Below are 17,656 nucleotides of genomic sequence, written 5' to 3' on the forward strand. Positions count from 1 at the left end.
TGCCTGTCTATTTAATATCATTGTTATTGTTAGTGCTCAGGGGAGTAAACAGAAGCCCATTGTTCCTGTTGAGCAGGGGGCCTCATGTAAAGGTCAGGGGGCTGTACTTTGAGTATTCTTGATCTATGATAACTGTGTGGCACTGAACCTTGTTTGTATTGCAAGTCATGTACTAGTCATGGTTCATGAATTCACGTTGCACCAATGCCTGCACTGATATCAGATCGCAATAGCTGCCGTGAATGTAAGGCTTGTCCTACCTACTATGCTAGGGAATCTTTGATCTATTGGTTGGAAGGATCATGCCAAGGGCTCAGGGCAGCATCGGTTTGGCAAGGTGGGCTGTTTTTTTAGGTCACCTAAGGACTCCACACCTGGTGCACAGTGTGAAAGGCTGTTATTATAGCCTTAACAAACATGACACCATGCAGATGAAGTCAGACCAGCGGGCCAATGTTAGAGGCGGAATGACAATGGACTGGTCCGCTCAGACTGTCACAGCATGAGGTGTGCCTGCCTCCCTCCAGGTGTGACAGAGTCTGCAAGGAGCTGCTGATGGGAATCTATTAGCACTTACTTTGCAGGAGACTTTGCAGTAGGGGAAAGGACTGGAGCATAGGGTTGTGGCGATTGGTGATGGCCAGCAAGGGAGCTCCCCAGCTTATTTTTGTCCTCCTCCACTCCATGCAAGCAGCGGAGATAAATCAAACTCTGCTCTTTTCATTTGTCTGCCAGATAACAATTACTGCAGTCAATAGGGACAGGTTGTGGCCTTAGTTGACTTTGAAACTGGAAAACCAGGTTCAATTCCCAGCATCAGTTCGACATTCTGTGATTCTGGGCAAATCACTCAATGTACATGAACCTAAAAAACAGAATATGACCCTCATTAATGTTATCTGGTGCTCACATAAAGTGTGCCAATGCCTCTGGGCCAAGTTCATGCAATATAAAACAGCATGTAAGGAAAAAATATGTTATGTTTTGTTTATTTCTGCATTTACACACTAGCATCATTCCCTTTCTCAGAATGTACATGTGATGCTAGCCACAAAATATACAGATGCACCTTTCACCAGTCTCTAAACATTGGAGGGCCTCTTTTAAGTCCTGTAAAAAATTAAATGAATGTCATATAAAAGGGAGTGTAAAAGGCAGTTTAGCTCTGTGCCATATCATGTTTCCCAGTGAACATTAATCAAAACATCCACAGTAAATGTATGGATAAAAAACACAAATAAAATGAGTTCCTAGTATTTTTTATAATTCTGTTTTTTTTTATGGAAATGTAAATTTCCTATTTGAGTACTGGTCCTATAAGCTTTAAAATACTTTTATTACCACAAATGTTTATCATCATCATCTGAAAAAACCATAGGTTTCAGGGGCGTTATAGTTAGCTGGACTTTTCACTCGTACAAAACCATTGAAATTCCCCCGTTATAGTTAGTTCAACTAACTATAACTCGCGCGCCCGCAATGCACTGCTGATGACGTCACCTATTACATAACTCATGACATGGTCAGTGACATCACTGATGACATCTTAAATGACATCACTGATGACATCATCCAGTGAATGTGTGTTTTTCTGAAAATTAAATATGTTTTATATATGTATATCTCAAGGTTGATGGAAGAATAAATGGGTATAAAAGTGTCTAAATGGATGATTTGTTTTTGAAAAATTGATGTATAACTGACTGATTAAGTGTATCTTAGTTAATACATGGCTTAGTGAGTACTGTTTAAATATGTAAATATCTGTATCAGTCTCTCACTTTGTGTATAAGTGGCTGCATGGGTTGGTGAGTAGCTACATGAGTGTCTATATAGGTTATTAGTTGTTTTTTTGAGTATCAGTATGAGTGTCTGTGTGTCTGTATGGTTCGGTGGGGGTATTACGTAGTGCATAGGTGCATGAATGAGTGACTCACTGTTTGTATGTGTTGAAGACAGCATGTGTGCAGGACTGTATGGGTGGATGAGTGTGTGCATGGGTGTGTTAGTGAGTGAATGGCTGTCTCAATAGTGTCTTTATGAGTAACTACATATGTTTTAAACTAGTATATGTGACTATTGGTGTATATAAGTGAGTATATGTGAGAGTGAGAGATTGGAAGAGTTCCTGTATGAATAAGTATGTGTTTCTATAAGTGATTGTTTAAAAGACTAAGTACGTGTACATTTCTGTAGAAGTAAGTGTGGTGGTGTGTGTATAACTATATATGCAAGTAAATGGATGTTTGATTCTTTATTAGCATGAGTGACTATGTGTGTGAGTAACTCTATGGATGAGTGGCGTTGTGTAACAGGATGTATAGGTGTATGAGTACATATGATGAGTGAGTACATGTATGAGTGACTGTATAGGACTGTTGGTGAATGAGTGGATGTGTATGTGGATCTTAGAATTACTGAATAGGTTGTTGTAACTGGTATTGGTATGTCCATTGTTTTGAAAATGTTAGTTTCTATTTTTGAATGTGTGTATCAAAGGTTATATTAGGGTGAGAGGAGGTCTGCCACTCTATTACAAGGATGATGTCATCAGTGATGTCATCAGTGATGTCATGAGTGATGTCACTGACCATGTCATGAGTGATGTAATATGTGACGTCATCAGCAGTGCATTGCGGGCGCGCAAGTTACAGTTAGCTGAACTAACTACAACGGGGGAATTTCAATGGTTTTGTACGAGTGAAAAGTCCAGCTAACTATAACGCCCCTGAAACCTATGTTTTTTTCAGTGAATTTCTAAGGTTTTTTAAATGCTAATTCCTAACTATAACGTGCCCGAAACCTATGGTTTTTTCAGTGAATTTCAAAGGTTTTTTAAATGCTAATTTCTAACTATGCCTACAGAGATAGGACATGTGAAGAAAGAAGAAAAAACACACAGAAAGAAAAAAAAGAAATGCAGAAAGAAGCAACAGAAGTCCTCAAAGACGAAGATAAGTGCAGGAAGAAGGATAACGTGCAAAAAGAACTAACAGAAGAGCAGAAAGAAGCCTTGTTGCAAAATCATCCTGTACCCTCAACTTTTTCGGACGGATACTGGTGATAACTGAGTCTGACTAACCAGTCCTAGAGCCAGTGCTATGTTAAAAGACACTCAGAATACAGTGAAAACACCTACATACACTAGGGAACACTATGCGTTGGGGTCCCCCTGTGATTAGCATGACCTCCTCTGTAAGCCCCTAGTATATAATAGGGCAGGGGGATTAAAACTACCTCTTAAAACGCGCCACAGGGCGTGTTTGCACACGTCACCTCAGGCACCGTCCCCTCCCTTCCCCACTGTGTAAACACGCCCTGTGGCCGTTTTAAGTTGGGAGATTAAGTCCCCTTGAATCCTGAGGGTCCCTAGGGTCCAACTAGACCACTAGGTACCTCCAGTAAGCACCACAGAGCTGCGTTGCAGAGAGATGTAAAAAGGGGCATGGCCTAGACCACCTCTCTGTAACGCAGCGCAGTGGCGCTTACTGGAAGCACCTGGTGGGCTAGTTGGCCCCCAGGGTCCCTCAGGATTGAAGGTGAATTATTTCCTCAACTTAAAACGCACCACAGGGCGTGTTTGCACACGTTAACTCAGGCCCCGTTCCCTCCCTTCACCACTGTGTAAACACGCCCTGTGGCCGTTTTTAGTTGGGAGATTAAGTCCCCTTGAATCCTGAGGGTCCCTAGGGGCAAAATAGCCCACTAGGTACGTCCAGTAAGCGCCATTGCAGAGAGGTGTAAAAAGGGGCATGGCCTGCACCACCTCTCTGCAACGCAGAGCAGTGGCGCTTACTGGAAGCACCTGGTGGGCTAGTTGGCCCCCAGGGTCCCTCAGGATTGAAAGGGAATTATTTCCCCAACTTAAAACGCGCCACAGGGCGTGTTTGCACACGTCACCTCAGGCCCCATCCCCTCCCTTCCCCACTGTGTAAACACGCCCTGTGGCCGTTTTAAGTTGGGAGATTAAGTCCCCTTGAATCCTGAGGGTCCCTAGGGGCAAAATAGCCCACTAGGTACGTCCAGTAAGCGCCATTGCAGAGAGGTGTAAAAAGGGGCACGGCCTGCACCACCTCTCTGCAACGCAGAGCAGTGGCGCTTACTGGAAGCACCTGGTGGGCTAGTTGGCCCCCAGGGTTCCTCAGGATTGAAAGGGAATTATTTCCCCAACTTAATACGCGCCACAGGGCGTGTTTGCACACGTCACCTCAGGCCCTGTCCCCTCCCATCACCACTGTGGAAACGCGCCCTGTGGCTGTTCTAAGTTGAGAGATTAAGTCCGCTTGAATCCTAAGGGTCCCTAGGGTCAAACTAGCCCACTAGATACCTCCAGTAAGTGCCACAGAGCTGCGTTGCAGAGAGGTGTAAAAAGGAGCGTGGCCTCAGAACACCTGTCTGCAACGCAGCTCCCTTACGCATACTGGAGATACCTGTTGGGCTAGTTGGCCCTCAGGGACCCTCAGTATTGAAGGGGAATTAATTCCCCAACTTACAACTGGCCAGGGGGCAGGGAGGGGGTATGGCCTCCGGCGCGATGCCGGTCTTTTATTTATTTTATTTTTTTAAGAAGGAGGGCTGTGTGGCCCCCTTCTTTTTCTAATTTATTGGCCCTGGGGACCCCATCCCCCAGGGCCTGCCCCCTTTTAATTCTTTAGGAGGGGAGCTGCGTTGCCCCCCTCCTCAGGCCACTTATGGCCCCAGGGACCCCATCCCCCGGGGCCGGCCTTTGTTTTTTATTATTTAAAAAAATATATATTTATAGAAACACCTAGGACATGCTGGACAAACCGTATGTACCTATCACCATGACGATTTGCGTGATATTCATTAAAAGGCGACTATGCATACAATGAATCCATGTGGAATGTATTTACACCGCTAGTGAAGCTCTGACATGTCTGACACCCTACCGTGCCTAATCCCGGCGCCCCCGCCGGTGGGTACTCTCCATGTAGACACCCTTGTCGTTTATTTATACAAACATGGGTAGCTATTGACAGGCACATTTAATACGCACGCACACCAAGCCATTCAAAGGAGATTCGACAAAAATTCGACCAAAACTATGCAAGAATCCCCCCCTCACAGTTAATAAGACACACATCCTCCTCCGGATGTGTAATACTTTTTATTTTACTCTCTGGAAAGGAGACGAACCTCACTTGAGAGTCAAAGCGCGCTTCTGGCTGAGCCCAATGCTGTGTTACACCCACCAGTGCCTGCCGAGTGCCACACACCTCTGTGTTGTATTCCACCAGCTAGTGCGTATGCTACGACACTCTCTAGCCCATGTGCACTGTAACACCACCCCGTGAATATGTCATGCCACACTTGCCTTCGCACGGGTTATATTGCCCCATCTAACGTGCCTTCCTCAATGCCTATGTTATAACGCACAGCGCTATGCCATACATATTACAATCTGGGATTCATATCTTTGTCACAGTGCATATGCAACGTTACACTCCCCAGCACATATTTTATATTACAACTTTAGAGACTAGTTAGGTTACACAACACTGCCCTGTGCATATTACACTCCAAGGTGCATATCGCATAGCACGCGCTAGTGCCTGTGCTATCTCGCGCTCTCCAATGAATCTGTCATTGCGCACAATGTATTGCATTTTATATTTCACGCCCGGTCCATCTTATATCACACTTTTTGGTGCATAGTTTATACCATACACTATATCTAGTTTTCATTTTCAATCGTGCTCTCAGGACTATGTTCTATATAACACTGCGTTCACCTACCCTTTTCACAGGCGTTACATTTTGCGATGGGGGGTGGAGGGTCAGGGGGTGTTTCTACCAAGTGAGCCCGGAGTCACAGTCACAAATGTCCTCTTCTTCCTGAATAAAAGTGAGATCATGCTGCATACTTGTTCATAATTTAAGTAGTTCGCACAGACACACATTTTAAAAACAATAAAGTTCCTAATACCCACCTTCTCTGAACAGTTAGCTTGCTGCCCCATCCACCTCCTCCCTATCCTCTGTTGTCTGAATCCATGGACTAGCTTCCTCCCTCCTGCCATGCATGGTCTGATGTGCTGCCACTGCCCTCCATTAACATGATGTACCAGTCCACTCCTCCTGCCCTCCATTGCCCAATTCTATGCCCCATCATTGACCTCCTGCTTAGCCTCTGTGCTTAGCTTGCTGCCCCTATTCTCCTTCCCCCTGCCCTCCGATGTCTTTGTGCATGCCCCTGCTCCATCCTTTTTTAGCCCACCATGTTCCATGGACCTGCTACTCCTATCTACTCTGAGTGTTCTGTTTAGCTGCCACTCCCCTCCCACCTGCCTAGCATTGTCAGATGACTGTAACCTGTCCCTGCCACCTCCACCCTGCCTGTCCACATGCCATGCTCCTATCCCCTTTCTCCTGTCCTCCATGGTCTATTTTACTGCCACACCCTTCTGCCCTCAATGGTCTGTTGTGCTGCAAATGCTCCTCCTGCCTGCCCCATGCGGTCTGTTGTGAGGTCCCTTCCCCTGGAATCTCTTGTCTGTGCCCAGGTCCTGACCCTCCCTTCTATCCTCCATGAACCTTTGTGCATGCCCCTGCACCCTCCTTCTTGCCCATCATAGCCATTGTGCTGCCACTCACCCTTCCGCTTGCCATGCATAGTCTTCTGTGCTGCCATGACCCCTCCCACCTTCCCTGTGTGGTCAGCTAGCTGCCCCTGACCCCCTCCCACCTTCCCTCCATGGTCTGTGTGTATGCCATCATAGTCTCACTGTTGCTCTCCATGGTGTGTGTTGTTTCTTCTATTTCATTAAAAAAGTCTGATATGCAGACTGAAACATGCACTTTCAATACCAGCAGCAGACTTCCCTGGTGAGCAGTAGCTTTACTACAGTGATCTAATGGACAACTAGAGTGCTAACATTCTGAATTTATGGCAAATGTGTGACACATCTGAATGCCTTCTTGATGGAATCAAAATAAAAAAACTGAAAGTATTCCTACTGAGGAGACTGTAATAAATGAGGAAATTAAGAAACTTCATAACAAATAAGTCTCCCAAGATGGCCACCAGAGACAAAATAGCCCAAATGTAGCACAAATATCACCCAGATGTAGCCCAATGACAGAATGTCCCAGAGTGTTCTAAAGAACAACTAAAGCGCTAACAGTCTTACTTATGACAAAAGTATGGCACACCTGAAGCCATCTTGATTGGAATAAAGTGGTAACACTTAAAAAATTTAATTTGCAAAGGAACAAAATGAGGAGGTTCATTTTGCCATAGAAATTATGATTAGTGCTGCAGAAAGAAAAATTAGGGCACATTTTGACTTCTCAAATCCAGAGAGTAGTAGAGAGAGAGGTAGAGAGAGGTAGAGAGTAGAGGATGAGTCATAGAGAGTAGTGAGTGAGAAGTAGAGAGTAGTAGAGAGAGTAGCAGAGAGTGAGTAGTAGAGAGTAGTAGAGTGAGTAGTAGAGAGTGAGTAGTAGAGAGTAGTAAAGAGTAGTAGAGAGTGAGTAGTAGAGTGAGTATTAGAGAGTAGCAGAGAGTGAGTAGTAGAGAGTGAGTAGTAGAGGGAGTAATCAAGAGTAGTAGAGAGTGAGTAGTAGATAGTGAGTAGCAGAGAGAGAGTAGTAGAGAGTAGTAGAGAGTGAGTAGTAGAGTATGTAGTAGAGAGTAGTAAAAAGAGAGTAGTAGAGAGTGAGTAGTAGTGAGTAGTAGAGAGTGAGTAGTAGAGTGAGTAGTAGAGTGAGTGAGTAGTAGAGTGAGTAGTAGAGTGAGTAGTAGATAGTATTAAAGAGTATTGGAGTGAGAGTAGTAGAGAGTGAGTAGTAGAGAGTAGTAGAGAGTGAGTAGTAGAGAGTGAGTAGTAGAGAGAGAGTAGTAGACAGTGAGTAGAGCGAGAGTAGTAGGGAGTGAGTAGTAGAGAGTGAGTAGTAGAGAGTGAGTATTAGAGAGTAGAAGAGAGTGAGTAGTAGAGAGTGAGTAGTAGAGAGTAGTGGAGTAGTAGAGAGTGAGTAGTAGAGTGAGTAGTAGAGAGTAGTAGAGAGCGAGTCGTAGAGAGCAAGTAGTAGAGAGTGTGTAGTAGAGAGTGAGTAGTAGAGAGTAGTAGAGAGTGAGTAGTAGAGAGAGTAGTAGAGAGTAAGTACTAGAGAGAGTAGTAGAGAGTAGTAGAGAGCAAGTAGTAGAGAGTGAGTAGTAGAGAGTAGTAGAGAGTGAGTAATAGAGACTGAGTAGTAGAGAGTAGTAGAGAGTGAGTAATAGAGAGAGAGTAGTGGAGAGTGAGTAGTAGAGAGTAGTAGAGTGAGTAGTAGAGAGTGAGTAGTAGAGAGAGAGTAGTAGAGAGTAGTAGAGAGTGAGTAGTAGAGTAGTAGAGAGTGAGTGGTAGAGAGTAGTAGAGAGTAGTAGAGTGAGTAGTAGAGAGTAGTAGAGAGTGAGTAGTACAGTGAATAGTAGAGAGTAGTAGAGTAGTAGAGAGTGAGTAGTAGAGAGAGTAGTAGAGTAGTAGAGAGTGAGTAGTAGAGAGTGAGTAGTAGAGAGTAGTAGAGAGCGAGTAGTAGAGAGTGAGTAGTGGAGAGTGAGTAGTAGAGAGTAGTAGAGAGCGAGTAGTAGAGAGTGAGTAGTAGAGAGTGAGTAGTAGAGAGTGAGTAGTAGGGAGTGAGTAGTAGGGAGTGAATAGTAGAGAGTGAGTAGTAGAGAGTAGCAGAGAGTGAGTAGTAGAGTAGTAGTGAGTGAGTGGTAGAGAGTAGTAGAGAATGGTAGAGTGAGTAGTAGAGAGTAGTAGAGAGTGAGAAATAGAGAGTGAGTAGTAGAGAGTAGTAGTAGAGAGTAGTAGAGAGTGAGTAGTAGAGAGTGAGTAGTAGAGAGTAGTAGCAAGTGAGTAGTAGTGAGTGAGTAGTAGTGAGAGAGTAGTAGAGAGTAATAGAGAGTGAGTAGTAGAGAGTGAATAGTAGAGAGTAGTAGAGAGTGAGTAGCAGAGAGAGAGTAGTAGAGAGTGAGTAGTAGAGAATGAGTAGTAGAGAAAGAGTAGTAGAGAGTAGTAGAGTAGTAGAGAGTGAGTAGTAGAGAGTAGTAGAGAGTGAGTAGTAGAGAAAGAGTAGTAGAGAGAGAATAGTAGAGAGTAGTAGAGAGTGAGTAGTAGAGTAGTAGAGAGTAGTCAGTCAGTGTCAGTCAGTGTCAGTCAGTCAGTGTCAGTCAATCAGTGTCAGTCAGTGTCAGTCAGTCAGTGTCAGTCAATCAGTGTCAGTCAGTCAGTGTCAGTCAGTCAGTGTCAGTCAGTCAGTGTCAGTCAGTGTCAGTCAATCAGTGTCAGTCAGTGTCAGTGTCAGTCAGTGTCAGTCAATCAGTGTCAGTCAGTGTCAATCAGTCAGTGTCAGTCAGTCAGTGTCAGCTAGAGCAGCTCTTCTGACCTGGTTCTCTGGCTCTAAAGCAGCTCTGCTGACCTGGTTCTCTCCCTCTAAAGCATCTCTGCTGACCTGGTTTCTCTGCCTCTACAGCAGGTCCACTGACCTGGTTCTCTGGCTCCAGAGCAGCTCTGCTGACCTAGTTCTTAGGCTACAGAGCAGCTCCGCTGATCTGGTTCTCTGGCTCTACAACTGCTCTGCTGACCTGGTTCTCTGGCTCTAAAGCAGCTCTGCTGACCCGGTTCTATGGCTCTAAAGCAGTTCTGCTGACATGGTTCTCTGGCTCTAGAGCACCTCTGCTGACCTGGTTATCTCCCTCTAGAGCAGCTCTGCTGACCTGGTTCTCTCCCTCTAAAGCAGCTCTACTGACCTGGTTTCTCTGGCTCTACAGCAGCTCTGCTGATCTGGTTCTCTGGCTCTAGAGCAACTCTGCTGACCTGGTTCTTAGGCTCTAGAGCAGCTCTGCTGACCTGGTTCTCTGGCTCTAAAGCAGCTCTACTTACCTGGTTCTCTGGCTCTACGACAGCTCTGCTGACCTGGTTCTCTGGCTCTAAAGCAGCTCTGATGACCCGGTTCTATGGCTCTAAATCAGCTTTGCTGACCTGGTTCTCTGGCTCTATTGCAGCTCTGCTGACCTGGTCCCTTGACTCTAAAGCAGCTCTGCTGACCTGGTTCTCTCACTCTAAAGCAGCTCTACTGACCTGGTTTCTCTGGCTCTACAGCAGCTCTGCTGACCTAGTTCTCTGGCTCTAGAGCAGCTCTGTTGACCTGGTTCTTAGACTCTAGAGCAGCTCTGCTGGCCTGGTTCTATGGCTCTAAAGCAGCTCTGCTGACCTGGTTCTCTGGCTCTAGAGCAGCTCTGCTGGCCTGGTTCTCTGGCTCTTAAGCAGCTCCAATGACCTGGTTCTCTTCCTCTAAAGCTGCTCTGCTGACCTGGTTTCTCTGGCTCTACAGCAGCTCTGCTGACCTGGTTCTCTGGCTCTAGAGCAGCTCTGCTGACCTGGTTCTCTGGCTCTACAACAGCTCTGCTGACCTGGTTCTCTGGCTCTAAAGCAACTCTGCTGACCCGGATCTATGGCTCTAAATCAGTTCTGCTGACCTGGTTCTCTGGCTCCAGAGCAGCTCTGCTGACCTGGTCCCTTGGCTCTAGAGCAGCTCTGCTGACCTGGTTCTCTCCCTCTACAGCAGCTCTGCTGACCTGGTCCTTTCACTCTAAAGCAGCTCTACTGACCTGGTTTCTCTGGTTCTACAGCAGCTCTGCTGACCTGGTTCTCTGGCTCTAGAGCAGCTCTGTTGGCCTGGTTCTTAGACTCTAGAGCAGCTCTGATGACCAGGTTTTCTGGCTCTAAAGCAGCTCTGCTGACCTGGTTCTATGGCTCTAAAGCAGCTCTGCTGACCTGGTTCTCTGGCTCTAGAGCAGCTCTGCTGACCTAGTTCTCTGGCTCTAAAGCAGCTCTGCTGACCTGGTTCTCTGGCTCTGAAGCAGCTCTGCTGACCTGGTTCTCTCCCTCTAAAGAAGCTCTGCTGACCTCATTTCTCTGGCTCTACAGCATCTCTACTGATCTGGTTCTCTGGCTCTAGAGCAACTCTGCTGACCTAGTTCTTAGGTTCTAGAGCAGCTCTACTGACCTGGTTCTCGGGCTCTACAACAGCTCTGCTGACTTGGTTCTCTGGCTCTAGAGCAGCTCTGCTGACCTGGTCTCTTGGCTCTAAAGCAGCTCTGCTGACCTGGTTCTCTCCCTCTAAAGCAGCTCTGCTGACCTGGTTCTCTCGCTCTAAAGCAGCTCTACTGACCTGGTTTCTCTGGCTCTACCGCAGCTCTGCTGACCTGGTTCTCTGGCTCTAGAGCAGCTCTGCTGACCTGGTTCTTAGGCTCTAGAGCAGCTCTGGTGACCTGGTTCTTAGACTCTAGAGCAGCTCTGCTGACCTGTTTCTATGGCTCTAAAGCAGCTCTGCTGACCTGGTTCTCTGGTTCTAGAGCATCTCCGATGACCTGGTTCTCTGGCTCTAAAGCAGCTCTGCTGACCTGATTCTCTCCCTCTAAATCAGCTCTGCTGACCTGGTTCTCTGCCTCTAGAGCAGCTCTGCTGACCTGGTTCTATGGCTCTAAAGCAGCTCTGCTGACCTGGTTCTCTGGCTCTAGAGCAGCTCTGCTGACCTGGTTCTCTGGCTCTAAAGCAGCTCTGCTGACCTGGTTCTCTCCCTCCAAAGCAGCCCTGCTGACCTGGTTTCTCTGGCTCTAGAGCAGCTCTGCTGAACTGGTTCTTTGGCTCTAAAGCATCTCTGCTGACCTGGTTCTCTCCCTCTAAAGCAGCTCTGCTGACCTGGTTCTCTGCCTCTAGAGCAGCTCTGCTGACCTGGTTCTCTGCCTCTAGAGCAGCTCTGCTGACCTGGTTCTCTGGCTCTAAAGCATCTCTGCTGACCTGGTTCTCTGCCTCTAGAGCAGCTCTGCTGACCTGGTTCTATGGCTCTAAAGCAGCTCTGCTGGCCTGGTTCTCTGGCTCTAAAGCAGCTCTAATGACCTGGTTCTCTTCCTCTAAAGCTGCTCTGCTGACCTGGTTTCTCTGGCTCTACAGCAGCTCTGCTGACCTGGTTCTCTGGCTCTAGAGCAGCTCTGCTGACCTGGTTCTCTGGCTCTACAACAGCTCTGCTGACCTGGTTCTCTGGCTCTAAAGCAACTCTGCTGACCCGGTTCTATGGCTCTAAATCAGTTCTGCTGACCTGGTTCTCTGGCTCTAGAGCAGCTCTGCTGACCTGGTCCCTTGGCTCTAAAGCAGCTCTGCTGACCTGGTTCTCTCCCTCTACAGCAGCTCTGCTGACCTGGTCCTTTCACTCTAAAGCAGCTCTACTGACCTGGTTTTTCTGGCTCTACAGCAGCTCTGCTGACCTGGTTCTCTGGCTCTAGAGCAGCTCTGTTGACCTGGTTCTTAGACTCTAGAGCAGCTCTGATGACCAGGTTCTCTGGCTCTAAAGCAGCTCTGCTGACCTGGTTCTATGGCTCTAAAGCAGCTCTGCTGACCTGGTTCTCTGGCTCTAGAGCAGCTCTGCTGACCTAGTTCTCTGGCTCTAAAGCAGCTCTGCTGACCTGGTTCTCTGGCTCTGAAGCAGCTCTGCTGACCTGGTTCTCTCCCTCTAAAGAAGCTCTGCTGACCTCGTTTCTCTGGCTCTACAGCATCTCTGCTGATCTGGTTCTCTGGCTCTAGAGCAACTCTGCAGACCTAGTTCTTAGGTTCTAGAGCAGCTCTACTGACCTGGTTCTCGGGCTCTACAACAGCTCTGCTGACTTGGTTCTCTGGCTCTAGAGCAGCTCTGCTGACCTGGTCTCTTGGCTCTAAAGCAGCTCTGCTGACCTGGTTCTCTCCCTCTAAAGCAGCTCTGCTGACCTGGTTCTCTCGCTCTAAAGCAGCTCTACTGACCTGGTTTCTCTGGCTCTACCGCAGCTCTGCTGACCTGGTTCTCTGGCTCTAGAGCAGCTCTGCTGACCTGGTTCTCTGGCTCTAGAGCAGCTCTGTTGACCTGGTTCTTAGACTCTAGAGCAGCTCTGATGACCAGGTTCTCTGGCTCTAAAGCAGCTCTGCTGACCTGGTTCTATGGCTCTAAAGCAGCTCTGCTGACCTGGTTCTCTGGCTCTAGAGCAGCTCTGCTGACCTAGTTCTCTGGCTCTAAAGCAGCTCTACTGACCTGGTTCTCTGGCTCTGAAGCAGCTCTGCTGACCTGGTTCTCTCCCTCTAAAGAAGCTCTGCTGACCTCGTTTCTCTGGCTCTACAGCATCTCTGCTGATCTGGTTCTCTGGCTCTAGAGCAACTCTGCTGACCTGGTTCTTAGGCTCTAGAGCAGCTCTGGTGACCTGGTTCTTAGACTCTAGAGCAGCTCTGCTGACCTGTTTCTATGGCTCTAAAGCAGCTCTGCTGACCTGGTTCTCTGGCTCTAGAGCATCTCCGATGACCTGGTTCTCTGGCTCTAAAGCAGCTCTGCTGACCTGGTTCTCTCCCTCTAAATCAGCTCTGCTGACCTGGTTCTCTGCCTCTAGAGCCGCTCTGCTGACCTGGTTCTATGGCTCTAAAGCAGCTCTGCTGACCTGGTTCTCTGGCTCTAGAGCAGCTCTGCTGACCTGGTTCTATGGCTCTAAAGCAGCTCTGCTGACCTGGTTCTCTGGCTCTAGAGCAGCTCTGCTGACCTAGTTCTCTGGCTCTAAAGCAGCTCTGCTGACCTGGTTCTCTGGCTCTGAAGCAGCTCTGCTGACCTGGTTCTCTCCCTCTAAAGAAGCTCTGCTGACCTTGTTTCTCTGGCTCTACAGCATCTCTGCTGATCTGGTTCTCTGGCTCTAGAGCAACTCTGCTGACCTGGTTCTTAGGCTCTAGAGCAGCTCTGGTGACCTGGTTCTTAGACTCTAGAGCAGCTCTGCTGACCTGTTTCTATGGCTCTAAAGCAGCTCTGCTGACCTGGTTCTCTGGCTCTAGAGCATCTCCGATGACCTGGTTCTCTGGCTCTAAAGCAGCTCTGCTGACCTGGTTCTCTCCCTCTAAATCAGCTCTGCTGACCTGGTTCTCTGCCTCTAGAGCCGCTCTGCTGACCTGGTTCTATGGCTCTAAAGCAGCTCTCCTGACCTGGTTCTCTGGCTCTAGAGCAGCTCTGCTGACCTGGTTCTCTGGCTCTAAAGCAGCTCTGCTGACCTGGTTCTCTCCCTCCAAAGCAGCCCTGCTGACCTGGTTTCTCTGGCTCTAGAGCAGCTCTGCTGACCTGGTTCTTTGGCTCTAAAGCATCTCTGCTGACCTGGTTCTCTCCCTCTAAAGCAGCTCTGCTGACCTGGTTCTCTGCCTCTAGAGCAGCTCTGCTGACCTGGTTCTCTGCCTCTAGAGCAGCTCTGCTGACCTGGTTCTCTGGCTCTAAAGCATCTCTGCTGACCTGGTTCTCTGGCTCTAAAGCAGTTCTGCTGACCTGGTTCTCTGCCTCTAGAGCAGCTCTGCTGACCTGGTTCTATGGCTCTAAAGCAGCTCTGCTGACCTGGTTCTCTGGCTCTAGAGCAGCTCTGCTGACCTGGTTCTCTGGCTCTAAAGCAGTTCTGCTGACCTAGTTCTCTCTCTCTAAAGCAGCTCTGCTGACCTGGTTTCTCTGGCTCTACAGCATCTCTGCTGACCTGGGTCTCTGGCTGTAGAGCAGCTCTGCTGACCTGGGTCTCTGGTTCTAGAGCAGCTCTGCTGACCTGCTTCTTAGGCTCTAGAGCAGTTCTGCTGACCTGGTTCTCTAGCTCTACAATGGCTCTGCTGACCTGGTTTCTCTGGTTCTACAGCAGCTCTGCTCACCTGGTTCTCTGCACTCACGATGCATGCACCCGACTTCGCAAAAATATATTTAAAAATAATATAAGTTTATTATAAGTACAAATATATTATTTTTATGAATATCTTCGATAATCTCTTGCCCTAATATGTATATTAAAGACACATACATATCATTTTGGAACATAATTTTTTTTTGCGGGAGTCGCACACCCAGAGCGCCCCTCCACTGCGCAAGCATCTCGTACCGTAATGAGCATGTGTCACGAATGCGCGGGAGCAGGAGTCGCGGACTGGTCGCATACCAATCGCGCACATCACGTAATATTAAATGTATATGATGTTACTGGAAAAACACGCAGCCGTCGCACACCGTACGCAGATCCTTCACAACTTTTCTAAAATGACGACTAGAATCCGCGCACCCACCGTGATGTGTTCGCTTTGAGTGCACGACTCCGAAAAGAAATTGGAACATTTTTTTTAAAGAAAATAATATAAATATATTAAAATAAAAAATGAAAACAAAAAAATTAATCAATATTTCAGTTTGAATTTTTTTTATATTATTTTTTGCAATTTTCATTACACTATATAATGTTATTTAATGAATACAATATTTATAAATAAACAGCTAAACAACTGTAGAAAATCAGTAAAAAAATAGGTATAGCTACTATCAGCATTTAAAAAACCTTTGAAATTCACTGAAAAAAAACGTAGGTTTCAGAGACGTTAGTTAGAAATTAGCATTTAAAAAAGCTTTGAAATTCATTGAAAAAACCATAGGTTTCAGAGACGTTATAGTTAGAAATTAGCATTTAAAAAACCTTAGAAATTCACTGAAAAAACCATTGGTTTCAGGGGTGTTATAGTTAGCTGTCCATTTCACTTGTACAAAACCATAGACATTCCTCAGTTATAGTTAGTTCTGCTAACTATAACTCACATGCCCACAATGCACTGCTGATGATGTCACATATTGCATCATTCATGACATGGTCAGTGACATCACTGATGACATCACTGATGACATCTCAAATGACATCACTGATGGCATCATCCACGTGACAATCTGATACACCTCATCATACACTAGTATAACCTTTCATCACTCACTGTAAAATAGAGTACCATATTTGAAACCATTGACACACCAATACCAGTTACTACATACCCACTCACTGATTCCTAAGTCTACACACACAACTACCCATTCAACAACAGAATCATTTATACATGCAGTCACTAATTAATAGAACACTTGCAAATGCACTTATACACATATATAGACATTGACACATCAGCAGTCAACTTAGTCGGTTATGCAGTCATCCTACTCACTCATGAAAAAAATTAATCACCCTTACATTTACTCACTTACACAATTATTCAACAACACCTCATTTATTCAAACACATAGTAACTCATAGTTAATATGTTAAGAAATCACCATTACAAGTATACATTCATTCATATAGTTACTCTCACAATCACTGACTCTTACACATACTTATTTATATACACCAACTCTCACATACAATGCCTTGTATTTTTTTACTTTGTTGAAGATGTACAACTAAAACATATATTCGCTCACCAACACACAAATAAATACACTCAGTCACCCAAACAAATTTTTCCACATGCACTCTTAAACCTATACACCTAGTCAATCAACTATTCACACATCTATGCATAGAGTTACACACACCCCATCCAACCACACACAAACTCAGTGTCCCATACAAATACTCACCCAACCAATCAATAACTAATATACACACTCATGTAGTTAGTGACTAACTGATGCAGCATGTTATACAACAACAGAGACAGTGCTGCACACATTCACGTAGTTTAGTTAGTAATCCATGTATTAAGTGAGACACTTTTAATTACTCACTTAAACAGACAGTCAGACAGCTATGATATCCTCCATCCAGACAGTTATATATCCACTCAATCTTCAATACAGATTGGTATAGATATATATATATATAATACATATTTAAATTTCAAACAAAATCACATTCACTGGATGATGTCATCAGTGATGTCATTTGAGATGTCATCAGTGATGTCATCAGTGATGTCACTGACCATGTCATGAATGATGCAATATGTGACATCATCAGCAGTGCATTGCGGGTGCGCGAGTTATAGTTAGCAGAATTAACTATAACGGAGGAATTTCTATGGTTTTTTACGAGTGAAATGGCCAGCTAGCTATAAAACCCCTGAAACCTATGTTTTTTTCTGTGAATTTCTAAGGTTTTTAAATGCTAATTTCTAACTAAAATGTCTCTGAAACCTATGGTTTTTTCAGTGAATAGATATATAATACTTGGACAAAAAAAATATATAAACATTTCATGTTTGATAAGTTTAACGCACGATAACCAACAAATGGAAAATCCTTCCTTTCTGCATCCATTACTTGCCTTCCCACGTTTTTTATGAAGGAAATCCTTTCATTTAACAAGGGGGCAAGCAGGTCAGACTCCAATAAATCAAACTCCATCTCTGTTTCCTTCATTAGGAGCACCAGACTTTCTTAGGGCAGCCAGTGGGAAGGCAAGTAAGGGATGCAGAAAGGAAGGATTTTCCATTTGCTGGCTATGTTTCAAACTTGTCAAACATGAAATGTACAAATCTGGAAGTGCATTTGGGCCACACTGAACATTTATTTGCAATGGGAAACAATTTTGAATCAATTATGAAGGTGTTTAGCATGGAACATTGAAGTAATAATTATCAGAGAATAACGCTACTCTTCTTGAATGAAAAAAGCATTTCATTGTTTTCCCATGCGTGCTCTGAAGAGGAAATTCAGCCTGCCTTTTTAAAAACCACGTGGGCTTTTCAAATATAGAGAGACTTTTCCTGTGACCAAGGCTTGCTTTAGCTGAAACGCGTAGGGAATGTGAGCCTCTTGCCTGCATGTTTCATGGAAATGAAACCTGTTGAAGACACATAGCCTGTGCCGGTGTCCT

The sequence above is a fragment of the Triturus cristatus genome, chromosome 4_2 (assembly GCF_964204655.1).
Source record: "Triturus cristatus chromosome 4_2, aTriCri1.1, whole genome shotgun sequence".
Lineage (NCBI taxonomy): Eukaryota > Metazoa > Chordata > Amphibia > Caudata > Salamandridae > Triturus > Triturus cristatus.